General features: G+C 35.5%; 1 long non-coding RNA gene across 1 annotated transcript in view; it reads right to left on the bottom strand.

Moving 5' to 3' along the window:
- The window catches only part of LOC125093620 (uncharacterized), a 426,585-nt gene extending 418,894 nt beyond the window's left edge, over positions 1 to 7,691 (bottom strand). Inside the window, exon 1 of the long non-coding RNA XR_007125299.1 lies at positions 7,364 to 7,691. This is a non-coding gene — a long non-coding RNA (uncharacterized LOC125093620). The remainder of the gene's footprint in view (positions 1 to 7,363) is intronic.
- Positions 7,692 to 15,074: the final 7,383 nt, after the last annotated feature.

Below are 15,074 nucleotides of genomic sequence, written 5' to 3'. Positions count from 1 at the left end.
TTCTTTGGAGAACAGTGTGGAGATTCCTCAAGAAATTAAAAATAGAACTTCCCTATGACCCTGCAATTGCACTACTGGGTATTTACCCCAAAGATAGAGATGTAGTGAAAAGAAGGGCCATCTGTACCCCAATGTTTATAGCAGCAATGGCCATGGTTGCCAAACTGTGGAAAGAACCAAGATGCCCTTCAACGGACGAATGGATAAGGAAGATGTGGTCCATAAACACTATGGAGTATTATGCCTCCATCAGAAAGGATGAATACCCAACTTTTGTAGCAACATGGACAGGACTGGAAGAGATTATGCTGAGTGAAATAAGTCAAGCAGAGTCAATTATCATATGGTTTCACTGATTTGTGGAGCATAACAAATAGCCTGGAGGACATGGGGAGTTAGAAGGGAGGTGGGGGAAATTGGAAGGGGAGGTGAACAAAGAGAGACTATGGACTGTGAAAAACAATCTGAGGGTTTTGAAGGGGCGGGGGGTGGGAGGTTGTGGGAACCAGGTGGTGGGTATTAGAGAGGGCACAGATTGCATGGAGCACTGGGTGTGGTACAAAAACAATGAATACTGTTATGCTGAAAATAAATAAAAAAAATGATTATTTAAAAAAAAAAAGAAAATGTATGTACATTCCTGGACATATTAAGATAAAGGCAGTAACTTTCTCTAGAGAGATTTAGAGACATCCTTTCCTGGAGATATTCCATGGTGATAAAAATTACCTCTCTGTGGAAAAGAGGATGTGCAGGAATGGACAGGTTTTTCAGTAGCCCCAATAGAGGGTCAGAGTTTACAAAACTTGGGGTTCCTCTTCTATGACTCATCCTCACTATGCCTCACTGTGGAAACCAGGGCTGGGGGAACCAGCATTGCTGGGCCACTCTGGCTGCTCCTTTCATTACAAGTAATAAACTGTCTTTGCATCCGAAAAAAAAAAAAAGAAGAAGAAGAAGTTCCTTTTTACGAGCTTCCATCTTTGTTAGAAATTCTGAACATTAAAATTCATCATAACTTGATTCTAAAGTAACAGATCCATGTGATTTTAGGAAAAGAATATATTTCTCATAGATACCGCTTTAACAAGTCATTTAAATCATAAAAAAAATTGTCTTTGCTGGTATTATCAGTGTCATAGGAAATTATATCATCTCATCTTTCATGTCATAACTCAGAAGAACACCTTTAGTCTTGTCAGACAGCATTCAATACATTTCCTTAAAAGGGTTTTTTTAAAAATATTTTAGATTTTTTTCCAACTCTATAATAATAATAATAATAATAACTCTAAAAATATACACACACACACAACTCTGTAAATATACACAATTTCACTGCTCCTCTTCAACAAATTTAAAAATAGAAAAAGACCAAATAATTTCTGAGCAAACTTTTCCTCAAGAGCTAACATTCCCTTCTACTTTCACTTACCTGATGATGAGTGATGAGCATCTTTTCATGTGTTGACAGACACATGACCATCTGGACGTCTTCTTTGGAAAAATGTCTATTTATATTTTCAACCAATTTCTTAACTGGATTTTTCATTTTTGGGGTGTTGAGTTTGAAAAATTCTTTATAGCTTTTGGATATTAAGCTTTTTCAGATATGTCATTTGCGAATATCTCCTCCCAGTAAAAGGTTGCCTTTTACTTTTGTTGATTATTACCTTTGCTGTGCTGAAGCTTTTTTTTTTTTTAAAGATTTTATTTATTTATTTGTCAGAGAGAGCGAGGGAGAGAGAGCGAGCACAGGCAGACAGAATGGCAGGCAGAGGCAGAGGGAGAAGCAGGTTCCCTGACGAGCAAGGAGCCCGATGCGGGACTCGATCCCAGGACGCTGGGATCATGACCTGAGCCGAAGGCAGCTGCTTAACCAACTGAGCCACCCAGGCGTCCCTGTGCTGAAGCTTTTTATCTTAAAATCCCAATAGCTCATTTTTGCTTACCTCAGAAGACATGTCTAGTAAGAAGTTTATATGACTTAGGTCACAAAGGTTGCTAATGGTGTTCTCCTGCAGGATTTTAATGGTTTTCCCTCTCTCATTTAGGTCTTTAATTCATTTTGAGTTTATTTTTGTGGATGGTGTAAACAAGCATCCAGTTTTACTCTTTTGGTTGTTGTTGTCCCAACACCATGTGTTGAAGACACTGTCTTTTTTCCATTGGATATTTTTTCCTGTTTTATTGAAGACTAGTTGATCATACAGATGTGTGTCCATTTCTGGGGTTTCTGTTCTGTTTCATTTATCTGTGTCTGCTTTTGAGCCAGTACCATCCTATCTTGATGACAACAGCTTAAAGTCTGGAATTGTGGTGACTCTTGGCTTTTCTTTTTCAGGATTGCTTTGGATATTTGGGGACTTTTATGGTTCCATACACAATCAGGATTGCTTGTTCTAGGTCTACAAAAAACATTGGTGATATTTTCATGGGGATTGCATTAAATGTGTAGATTGTTTTGTCTAGTCAAACATTTTAACAATATCTGTTCTTTCATTCCATGAGCCTGGGATTTTTTTCATTTCTCTGTGTCACCTTCAATTTTTTTCTTAAGTGTTCAATATGTTCAGAGTACAGGTCTTTTACCTCTTTGGTTAGGTTTATTCTAGGTATCTTATGGGGTTTGGTGCAATTGTAAATGGGATTTATTCCTTGATTTCTCTTTCTGCTGCTTCATTGTTAGTGTATAGAAGTGCAATGGATTTCTGTATGTTTATTTTATATTCTGTGACTTTGCTGAATTTATGTATCAGTTTTAATATTTTTTATACAGTCTCTTGAGTTTCTTATGTAGAATATCATGTTATCTGTGAATAGTGAGATACAACCTCACAAATGTCAGATGGCTAAAATTAACAACACAGGAAACAACAGATTCTGGTGAAGCTGTTGATAAAGAGAAACCCTCTTGCACTCTTGGTGGGAATGCAAACTGGTACAGCCACTCTAGAAAAGAGTATGGAGGTTCTTCAAAAAGTTAAAAATAGAACTACCCTAAAACCTAGCAATCACACTTAGGTACTTACCCAAAGGATATAAAATCACTGATTTGAAGGGGCATATGCACCCCAATGTTTATAGCAACATTATCAACAATAATAAAATTATGGAAAGAATCCACATATCCATTCAGTAAAGAAGATATATATAGATATAGATAGATAGATAGATAGATAGATAAATTACTCAGCCATCAAAAATAATGAAATCTTGCCATGTGCAACAATGTGGATGGAGACTATTATGCTAAGCAAAATAAGTCAGAGAAAGACAAATACCATATGATTTCACACATATGTGGAATTTAAGAAATAAAACAGATGAACATAGGGGAAAGGAAAAAAAAAAAAAACAAAAAACGATGGAGAGGAAGGCATACCATAACAGACTCTCAAGTATACAGAACAAACTGAGATTGCTGGAGGGGAGGTGGGCAGGGGATGTGATAAATAGATGATGGGTATTAAGGAGGGCACTTGCTGTGATGAGTAGTGGATGCTATATGTAAGTGATGAATCATTAAATTCTAGTCCTCAAAACAATATTACACTATATGTTAACTAACTGGAATTTAAATAAAAATTGAAAAAATAAAAAAATAAAAAAGTAGGGTGGCCTAGGTAGCTCAGTTAGTTAAGCATCTGCCTTTGGCTCAGGTCATGATCTTAGGGTCCTGGGATCAAGCCCCACATTGGGCTCCCTACTCTGCAGGGACCCTACTTCTCCCTCTCCCTCTGCTACTACCCTTGCCTGTGTGCTTTCTCTCTCTCTCTCAAATAAATAAAATCTTTAAATAGCAATAATAATAGTAATAATAATAAATATCAATTAAAATATAAAATAAAAAGGATTTTGCATGAAAATAAAATTTAAAAAAACTAAAAATTTCATTATTTTGTTTTATTATGTTTCCATTGTTTTCCCACAGTTAAATTTTATTCCTAGCATATTTTTTCTTATTTATTTACTTATTTTGTTATTTACTATGGTAGAAATAGTTGCAATCCCAACAAATCCATCTACAAATTCTACTGATTTTGAAGGTTTAAAAATTTGTTAATGGTAAGGTAATTTTAAGTGAGTTGCTATATTTTGTAAGAAATTTGAGTGTGAAAGCAATTTAAAAGTAAAAGGATGTGTGGTTTATTCTCTCTTTTCCTGCCTTTTTATCTGCTTATAATCTTATTTGCGATTCAAAAACTTAAAATATAAGTTCATTAGTTTTAAGTGAAGTATTACTCTCTTTTCAGTAAGAGCAATATTTCTCAACAACTTCACAAATACTGCTTTTGGTCCTGCAATATATACTTCTTTAAGTTTCTTCACATTTTAACAAGTAAGTTCATAATAACTTTGCTTTGAGTATCCTACTTACCAAAGAGTTTAGATTGTTTAATACTATAATGGTGAATAGAACGTGTAAACTAAAGCTGGTATACAAAAGTAACCTAAATTTATAATTACTATGTCCATCACAGTCAATAAAATATTTTTGAGTACTTCCTATTTATCTAGCTTCCATCTAGATGTCAAAGATAAAGAAATATTTCATATTTACAGCCCTCACATTATTTAAATATTAAAAAAAGACAGGACAAAAAGGCTAAGTGGGGGGACGCCTGGGTGGCTCAGTTGGTTAAGCGGCTGCCTTCCGCTCAGGTCATGATCCCAGTGTCCTGGGATAGAGTCCCACATCCGGCTCCTTGCTCAGCGGGAAGCCTGCTTCTCCCTCTGCCTCTGCCTGCCACTCTGCCTGCCTGTGCTCACTCACTCTGACAAAAAACAAACAAACAAACAAACAACCTAAGTGGGAAAGGAGCGATAAATAAAAACTTGTTAAGGATAATAAGAAAAAAATTACCTTTTTTTCTATATTCTTCCTTTATTTTTATACTTAGCTATAATTCTCAATATTTCATTATGAATATAATAATTTATTGAATATTTAATAGTTGAATCATTTAACAGTGCATGTACTCATTTATTGGACTATCAAAATAATACCCATCTCCATTGTCTACATAATTTCTTTAACACTTATAATAATGATAAAGTCCCTGTTATTTATTTTTATTTGTTATTTATTTATTTATATTATTTTGTCCTCACAATGTTTGTGAACCTAACTAAAGGCATTTTTTAGCATAACTTGAGAAAGGAATGTTTTACCTGGGTTCTGTCCAACTACTGAAATTTAGAGGTTACATATTTGCTCAAAAGTTTGCTTGGTAACTTAAGAAGATAATATAAATAATTCAAAATCATTTGAAGTTAGTAATCCCATCTCCCCTCATATTAATGTTACCGAAACAACAAACTCTCTAACAGCAAGGGATATATCTTCAATATTTAGTGTATAGCCTATCAAATAATGGATGCCAAATATACAGTGGAATGGTGGCATACATTAATAAATTGTTAAATATCAGGGTAAACCTTCTTGATATTATTTCTTAATTTTTATCAATAAATTACTCAAATTTCTGTTTTTTATTAAAAATAATTTCATATGTATTTACTATACTAAAAGGCAATGGTATTTTGTTTAAACAAATTTTCTTGTTAGGAAAAATCACTTTCCTTTACACTCATGAGTGTTGCTTTCTCCAGCTTTAGTAGCTAGTTCTAATTGTCTGGAATGTGTTAAACTATTATATGAATTTTCATGTTACATCATCCTAGATTTGTTGAAGGTTTCTTTTTTTCTTTTTTTTTTTTTTCTTTTTTTTTGTTGAAGGTTTCTAACTATCACAAGCTGTACAGGCAAAGGAAGAGAGAGGAAAAACAAAACAAAACAAAAAGAATGAGAATCCCTTCTTTGGGTATGCTGAAATGCCAGAAATGGAATTTTAAATGTAGATTAGAGTTTAAATGTTATCTAGTTAAAGAATTGTTCTATAACACAGAATACTGAGATCTGAGGAGGTAACTAATTCAGCTTTCTGAGCCAGCTCAGGCCTCAGCATTGATTTAATCCAGATCACCTTGCCCAGATAGCATCTATTCACATTCAATTAATTCATTTCCACTTTATTGTTTCCAAATGAAGCATCCTTGTAGTTTTTCTTGTTCTGCTACAATAGTTTCTTCTTATCTTCAGTAATCTAGAAAATTAAAATTATTTTTCCTAGATCATACTTTTTTTAAAGAGATTTTTTAAAATATTATTTATTTATTTGAGAGGGGGAGAGAGAGAATGAGAGTGAGCACAAGCAGGTAGAAGAGCAGAGGGAGAAGGAGAAGGAGACTTCCTGCTGAGCAGGGAGCCCAACGTGGGGTTCGTCCCAGGACCCTGGGATCATGACCTGAGGTGAAGGCAGATACTTAATGACAGAGCCACACAGGCACCCCATTTCTAGATCATTCTTGCATATATATATATTTATATATATATATATATATATATATATATATATATATATATATTTAATTATGAGAATGTGAGAGATTATTCCTGATTTGAATGTGTTTTACAAAGAGCCATTTATTTAACTGCCTTCTTTGATGATGATTGGGATTTAGATTTTTAGGGTTTTCTTTTATACTGTTCTGTCAAGAGTAACATTTTAAAGTTTCATTTTGCATCATGGTCGATAGTTGGCACAATGTAAATGGAAACTCCTTTATGAAAGAATAAATAGTCAATGAAAAATACAGTGCACTACTAAATGAACTAAATAAATCATTTCCTAAAATATAGTTATATAGACATACAAAATCTCCCAGAGAAAAATAGTAAAGAAGAACAAATGAATCTTATTTACTATATTTTGTTAGGCTATCCAGAATGTTGTTGTGTTTCCAAATGCATATGTTTTTACTTTTAAGTAATTAAGATTTAAAGGGGAAGCTGTGTGGCTCACTTTTTTAAGAGGCTGACTCTTGGCTTTGACTCAGATCATAATCATGGGGTGCTGGGATCAAGTTCTGCACCAGGCGCTACACTCAGCAGGGAGTCCACTTGAGACTTTCTCCCTCTGCCCATCCCCCTACTAAGCTCTCTCTCTCTCTCTCAAATAAATAAATCTTTAGAAAATAATTACAATTTAAAGAAATAAACAAAATTCAAGGCAAACCCACTACATAGAGAAAATAACTGTTGGTTTTTGGATGTTTACAAATAATTTCTTTGTAAATATATGTTTACAAACAAATTCAAATTGCAGGTTCAATTTAGTATCCAGAATTTTCACTGTGCATTATATTCACCATGCACTATATTATCATGGGGTTAACAATGGTCCATAAATTTAATATAACTTATGGCTGGTTTCAGTCTATGATATACTATTATCTGGGAGTGTGCTATTTTTCCCTGGCTTCATGTTCTTTGCAGGGGGAAACACTACTATGATACTTCTCACTTACTGCTCCTACATATTCATGAATTTGAGAGAAAAAATAGGCCCTGTGTGTCTTAGCAACTAACGGGATTTTGATATTTTGATATTTACATGCCTACACATATTATGTGTTATAGTCTTCTCTTTTACGTGCAGTAAAACGGTTAACCCCTTTTCTGCAGAGGTCTGAAAATGTGAGACAGTGCCCAAGTAGCTGAATTCATCTAATTCGAATTTCTTGCAGATCTAAGGCCTATTGTTTTTCACTTAACTGCCTCCTTTTCCATCTGTCAATTGGTCCCAAATTCTGGTACAGAAGAGAATACATTGCGGCACCTGGGTGGCGCAGTGGGTTAAAGCCTCTGCCTTCAGCTCAGGTCATGATCTCAGGGTCCTGTGATCAAGCCCCACATCAGGCTCTCTGCTCAGCAGGGAGCCTGCTTCCTCCTCTGTCTCTCTCTCTCTGCCTGCCTCTCTCTGTTTACTTGTGATCTCTGTCAAATAAATAAAAATAAAATCTTTAAAAAAAATCTAACAATCTCAATGTACTTATAAATTTATATTTTTTAAAGTTTATCTTTTGTAATGTTTGGTTACTGTTAATATGATAAAATTTTACAAATAAATTATTGTGTATGTGAGACATTTTTTTAGATCAGCATTCCAGAAAGGGTTTATTATGTCAAGATGCATAAGGATTGGTAAATTTTCTGATAAATAGCACAAAATTAATTTTTAATTATAATTTAAACAGAATTTGAAGAGACAGCTCATTCATTATTCTTATCTATGTTGATCCTTGCTATTTTTGAAAATCTTGCTAAGTTGATCAACTATGTAATTATTTTTATCTGCATTTCATTGATTAGTAACATTGTAAAATATGAAATAATTAATTAGCAATTATCTTTTTCCATATCCTCAAAAAAAATTAGAAGTACTACATGACCTGTGTTCATTCCATTAATTTTCTGTTCTCATTTCCTGTTATTTTCCCATCTATTTATTATGACCACAGTGGCTTATTTTTTAATGTGTGCATAAAAATATATATCTATATGGATTTTAAGTTTTCTCCTGCCCAAAATTTGATAATAACTTATGTAGAGCTGTATCTTGTTATTTTCAATGACAAGTCTTTATCTTATGCTAGTACATTCATTTTTGCAAATAAGATCTTTAAAATCTGCACTGTTTCCATTCTATTACAATGTGTTTGTATGTTAAATTATTCCCAGTCATTTAGTTTTATATTTAGACAAAAATAAACATTTCTAATTTTCCTGTGAAAATTTTAAAAACCTCCTTATATACTGTTTAATTATTATTTTTTAAAGATTTTATTTATTTGACAGAGACACAGCAAAAGGGAACACAAGCAGTGGGAGAGAGAGAGGGAAAAGCAGGCTCCCTGCCAAGCAGGGAGCCAACGAGGGGCTCGATCCCAAGACCCCTGGATCATGAGCTGAGCTGAAGGCAGATGCTTAATGATGGAGCCACCTAGGCATCCCTGTTAATTTATTGTTAATAAGGTGTTTCATCTAATCACTACCTCCCAGCATTACAATTTATTATTTCTTCAAATTAACATTCACTTATTATGATGAGCACTGAATAATGTATAAAATTGTTGAATCGTTGTATTTTATACTTGAAACTAATATAACATTGAATATTAGCTATATTCATATTAAAATTTAAAAACAATAAAAATCAGTAAATTTACTGTGAAAATATCCTTATTATTTAATTATTCATCTTTAACAGTATTATTAATAGTACATATAGCTATTATTATTGTTCTAATTGCAGAGTTGTGTGTGTGTGTATAAAGTGCCTCTTATTTCATTTTCCCAGTTTTAAAATCAGTGTTAACATTCTTTGAAATTTTTAAAAAGATCATTAACATTTTGACTTGTTTCTTCAAAATATAATGCCATCTTTATTTCTTTGATTTATTTACCCATTTACAAATGTTAATAATATATGTATATTTTTCTGAATATTTTCTGTCTTTTTTACTTATGACATATTTTCCCAAACTGATATGTTATAATTAGTATTTGATTCTAGCTGTTTTATGCTCTTAATTTTTTTTTAAGATTTTATTTATTTATTTGACACAGAGAGAGAGATCACAAGTAGGCAGAGCAGCAGGCAGAGACAGAGGGGAAGCAGGCTCCCTGCTGAGCAGAGAACCCGATGTGGGGCTCAATCCCAGGACCCTGAGATCATGACATGGGCCTAAGGCAGAGGCTTTAACCCACTGAGCCACCCAGGGACACCTTTATGCTCTTAATTTTATTTTATTTTATTTATTTATTTTTTAATTTTAATTAATTTTATTTTTTATAAACATATATTTTTATCCCCAGGGGTACAGGTCTGTGAATCACTAGGTTTACACACTACACAGCACTCACCATAGCACATACCCTCACCAGTGTCCATAATCCCACCCCCCTCCCAACCCCCCTCCCCCCATCAACCCTCAGTTTGTTTTGTGAGATTAAGAGTCACTTATGGGGGCGCCTGGGTGGCTCAGTGGGTTAAGCCTCTGCCTTTGGCTCAGGTCATGATCTCAGGGTCCTGGGATTGAGTCCCACATCGGGCTCTCTGCTTGGCAGGGAGCCTGCTTCCTCCTCTCTCTCTCTCTCTCTGCCCTCCTCTCTGCCTGCTTGGTCTCTCTCTGTCAAATAAATAAATAAATAAAATCTTTAAGAGTCACTTATGGTTTGTCTCCCTCCCAATTCCATCTTGTTTCATTTACTCTTCTCCTACCCCCTTAACCCATGTTGCATCTCCTATCCCTCATATCAGGGAGATCATATGATAGTTGTCTTTCTCCGATTGACATATTTCGTTAAGCATGATACCCTCTAGTTCCATCCACGTTGTCGCAAATGGCAAGATTTCATTTCTTTTGATGGCTGCATAGTATTCCATTGTGTATATATACCACATCTTCTTTATCCATTCGTCTGTTGATGGACATCTAGGTTCTTTCCATAGTTTGGCTATTGTAGACATTGCTGCTATAAACATTTGGGTGCACGTGCCCCTTCGGATCACTACGTTTGTATCTTTAGGGTAAATACCCAGCAGTGCAATTGCTGGGTCATAGGGTAGTTCTATTTTCAACATTTTGAGGACCCTCCATGCTGTTTTCCAGAGTGGTTGCACCAGCTTGCATTCCCACCAACAGTGTAGGAGGGTTCCCCTTTCTCCACATCCTCGCCAGCATCTGTCATTTCCTGACTTGTTAATTTTAGCCATTCTGACTGGTGTGAGGTGATATCTCATTGTGGTTTTGATTTGTATTTCCCTGATGCCGAGTGATGTGGAGCACTTTTTCATGTGTCTGTTGGCCATCTGGATGTCTTCTCTGCAGAAATGTCTGTTCAGGTCTTCTGCCCATTTTTTGATTGGATTATTTGTTCTTTGGGTGTTGAGTTTGCTAACTTCTTTATAGATTTTGGACACTAGCCCTTTATCTGATATGTCATTTGCAAATATCTTCTACCATTCTGTCAGTTGTCTTTTGGTTTTGTTAACTGTTTCCTTTGCTGTGCAAAAGCTTTTGATCTTGATAAAATCCCAAAAGTTCATTTTTGCCCTTGCTTCCCTTGCTTTTGGCAATGTTCCTAGGAAGATGTTGCTGCGGCTGAGGTCGAAGAGGTTTTTGCCTGTGTTCTCCTGAAAGATTTTGATGGATTCCTTTCTCACATTGAGATCCTTCATCCATTTTGAGTCTATTTTCGTGTGTGGTGTAAGGAAATGATCCAATTTCATTTTTCTGCATGTGGCTGTCCAATTTTCCCAACACCATTTATTGAAGAGGCTGTCTTTTTTCCATTGGACATTCTTTCCTGCTTTGTCAAAGATGAGTTGACCATAGAGTTGAGGGTCTATTTCCAGGCTCTCATTCTGTTCCATTGATCTATGTGTCTGTTTTTGTGCCAGTACCATGCTGTCTTGATGATGACAGCTTTGTAATAGAGCTTGAAGTCCAGAATTGTGATGCCACCGACATTGGCTTTCTTTTTCAATATTCCTTTGGCTATTCGAGGTCTTTTCTGGTTCCATATAAATTTTAGGATTATTTGTTCCATTTCTTTGAAAAAAATGGATGGTACTTTGATATGAATTGCATTAAATGTGTAGATCGCTTTAGGTAGCATAGACATTTTCACAATATTTATTCTTCCAATCCAGGAGCATGGAACATTTTTCCATTTCTTTGTGTCTTCCTCAATTTCTTTCATGAGTACTCTATAGTTTTCTGTGTATAGATTCTTAGTCTCTTTGGTTAGGTTTATTCCTAGGTATCTTATAGTTTTGGGTGAAATTGTAAATGGGATAGACTCCTTAATTTCTCTTTCTTCTGTCTTGTTGTTGGTGTAGAGAAATGCAACTGATTTCTGTGCATTGATTTTATATCCTGACACTTTACTGAATTCCTGTACAAGTTCTAGCAGTTTTGGAGTGGAGTCTTTTGGGTTTTCCACATATAGTATCATATCATCTGCAAAGAGTGATAGTTTGACTTCTTCTTTGCCGATTTGGATGCCTTTAATTTCCTTTTGTTGTCTGATTGCTGAGGCTAGGACTTCTAGTGCTATGTTGACTAGCAGTGGTGATAACGGACATCCCTGCCGTGTTCCTGACCTTAGCGGAAAAGCTTTGTTTTTCTCCATTGAGAATGATATTTGCGGTGGGTTTTTCATAGATGGCTTTGATAATATTGAGGTATGTGCTGTCTATCCCTACACTTTGAAGAGTTTTGATCAGGAAGGGATGCTGTACTTTGTCAAATGCTTTTTCAGCATCTATGGAGAGTATCATATGGTTCTTGTTCTTTCTTTTATTAATGTGTTGTATCACATGGATTGATTTGCTGATGTTGAACCAGCCTTGCAGCCCTGGAATAAATCCCACTTGGTCGTGGTGAATAATCCTTTTAATGTACTGTTGAATCCTATTGGCTAGTATTTTGGCGAGAATTTTTGCATCTGTGTTCATCAAGGATATTGGTCTGTAGTTCTCTTTTTTGATGGGATCCTTGTCTGGTTTTGGGATCAAGGTGATGCTGGCCTCATAAAATGAGTTTGGAAGTTTTCCTTCCATTTCTATTTTTTGGAACAGTTTCAGGAGAATAGGAATTAATTATTCTTTAAATGTTTGGTAGAATTCCCCCGGGAAGCCATCTGGCCCTGCGCTTTTGTTTGTTTGGAGATTTTTGATGACTGTTTCAATCTCCTTACTGCTTATGGGTCTGTTGAGGCTTTCTATTTCTTCCTGGTTCAGTTGTGGTAGTTTATATGTCTCTAGGAATGCATCCATTTCTTCCAGATTGTCAAATTTGTTGACGTAGAGTTGCTCATAGTATGTTCTTATAATTGTCTGTATTTCTTTGGTGTTCGTTGTGATCTCTCCTCTTTCATTCATGATTTTATTTATTTGGGTCCTTTCTCTTTTCTTTTTGATAAGTCTGGCCAGGGGTTTATCAATCTTATTAATTCTTTCAAAGAACCAGCTCCTAGTTTCATTGATTTGTTGTTTTTTTGGTTTCTATTTCATTGATTTCTGCTCTGATCTTTATGATTTCTCTTCTCCTGCTGGGTTTAGGGTTTCTTTCTTGTTCTTTCTCCAGCTCCTTTAGGTGTAGGGTTAGGTTGTGTACCTGAGACCTTTCTTTTTCTTGAGAAAGGCTTGTACCGCTATATATTTTCCACTCAGGACTCCCTTTGTTGTGTCCCACAGATTCTGAACCGTTGTGTTTTCATTATCATTTGTTTCCATGAATTTTTTCAATTCTTCTTTAATTTCCTGGTTGACCCATTCATTCTTTAGAAGGATGCTGTTTAGTCTCCATGTATTTGGGTTCTTTCCAAATTTCCTCTTGTGATTGAGTTCTAGCTTCAGAGCATTGTGGTCTGAAAATATGCAGGGAATTATCCCAATCTTTTGATATCGGTTGAGACTTGATTTAGGACCAAGAATGTGATCTATTCTGGAGAATGTTCCATGTGCACTAGAGAAGAATGTGTATTCTGTTGCTTTGGGATGAAATGTTCTGAATATATCTGTGATGTCCATCTGGTCCAGTGTTTCATTTAAGGCCTTTATTTCCTTGTTGATCTTTTGCTTGGATGATCTGTCCATTTCAGTGAGGGGAGTGTTAAAGTCCCCTACTCTTATTGTATTATTGTCAATATGTTTCTTTGATATTGTTATTAATTGGTTTATATAGTTGGCTGCTCCCACATTAGGGGCATAGATATTTAAAATTGTTAGATCTTCTTGTTGGATAGTTCCTTTGAGTATGATATAGTGTCCTTCCTCATCTCTTATTGTAGTCTTTGGCTTAAAATCTAACTGATCTGATATAAGGATTGCCACTCCTGCTTTCTTCTGATGTCCATTAGCATGGTAAATTCTTTTCCACCCCCTCACTTTAAATCTGGAGGTGTCTTCGGGTTTAAGATGAGTTTCTTGTAGGCAACATATAGATGGGTTTTGTTTTTTTATCCATTCTGATACCCTGTGTCTTTTAATTGGGCCATTTAGCCCATTAACATTCAGGGTAAGTACTGAGAGATATGAATTTAGTGCCATTGTATTGCCTGTAAGGTGACTGTTATTGTATATTGTCTCTGTTTCTTTCTGATCTACTTCTTTTAGGATCTCTCTTTGCTTAGAGGACCCCTTTTAATATTTCCTGTAGAGCTGGTTTGGTATTTGCAAATTCTTTCAGTTTTTGTTTGTCCTGGAAGCTTTTAATCTCTCCTTCTATTTTCAATGATAGCCTAGCTGGATATAGTATTCTTGGCTGCATGTTTTTCTCGTTTAGTACTCTGAATATATCATGCCACCTCTTTCTGGCCTGCCAGGTCTCTGTGGATAAGTCTGCTGCCAATCTAATATTTTTACCATTGTACATTACAGACTTCTTTTCCCGGGCTGCTTTCAGGATCTTCTCTTTGTCACTAAGACTTGTCAATTTTACTATTAGGTGACGGGGTGTGGACCTATTCTTATTGATCTTGAGGGGGGTTCTCTGAACCTCCTGGATTTTGATGCTTGTTCCCTTTGCCATATTGGGGAAATTCTCTCCAATAATTCTCTCCAATATACCTTCTGCTCCCCTCTCTGTTTCCTCTTCTTCTGGAATCCCAATTATTCTAATGTTGTTTCGTCTTATGGTGTCACTTATCTCTCGAATTCTCCCCTCATGGTCCAGTAGCTGTTTGTCCCTCTTTTGCTCAGCTTCTTTATTCTCTGTCATTTGGTCTTCTATATCGCTAATTCTTTCTTCTGCCTCATTTATCCTATTAGTGAGAGCCTCCATTTTTGTTTGCACCTCATTAATAGCTTTTTTGATTTTAACTTGGTTAGATTTTAGTTCTTTTATTTCTCCAGAAAGGGCTTTTATATCTCCCAAGAGGGTTTCTCTAGTATCTTCCATGCCTTTTTCGAGCCCGGCGAGAACCTTGAGAATCATCATTCTGAACTCTGGATCTGACATATTACCAATGTCTGTATTGATTAGGTCCCTAGCCTTTGGTACTGCCTCTTCTTCTTTTTTTTTTGTGGTGAATTTTTCCGCCTTGTCATTTTGTCCAGATAAGAGTATATGAAGGAGCAAGTAAAATACTAAAAGGGTGGCAACAACCCCAGGAAAATATGCTTTAGCCAAATCAGAAGAGATCCCAAATCTTGGGG

The sequence above is a fragment of the Lutra lutra genome, chromosome 2 (assembly GCF_902655055.1).
Source record: "Lutra lutra chromosome 2, mLutLut1.2, whole genome shotgun sequence".
Taxonomy (NCBI): Eukaryota; Metazoa; Chordata; class Mammalia; order Carnivora; family Mustelidae; genus Lutra; species Lutra lutra.
This window is presented reverse-complemented; position numbering and strand designations above follow the sequence as displayed.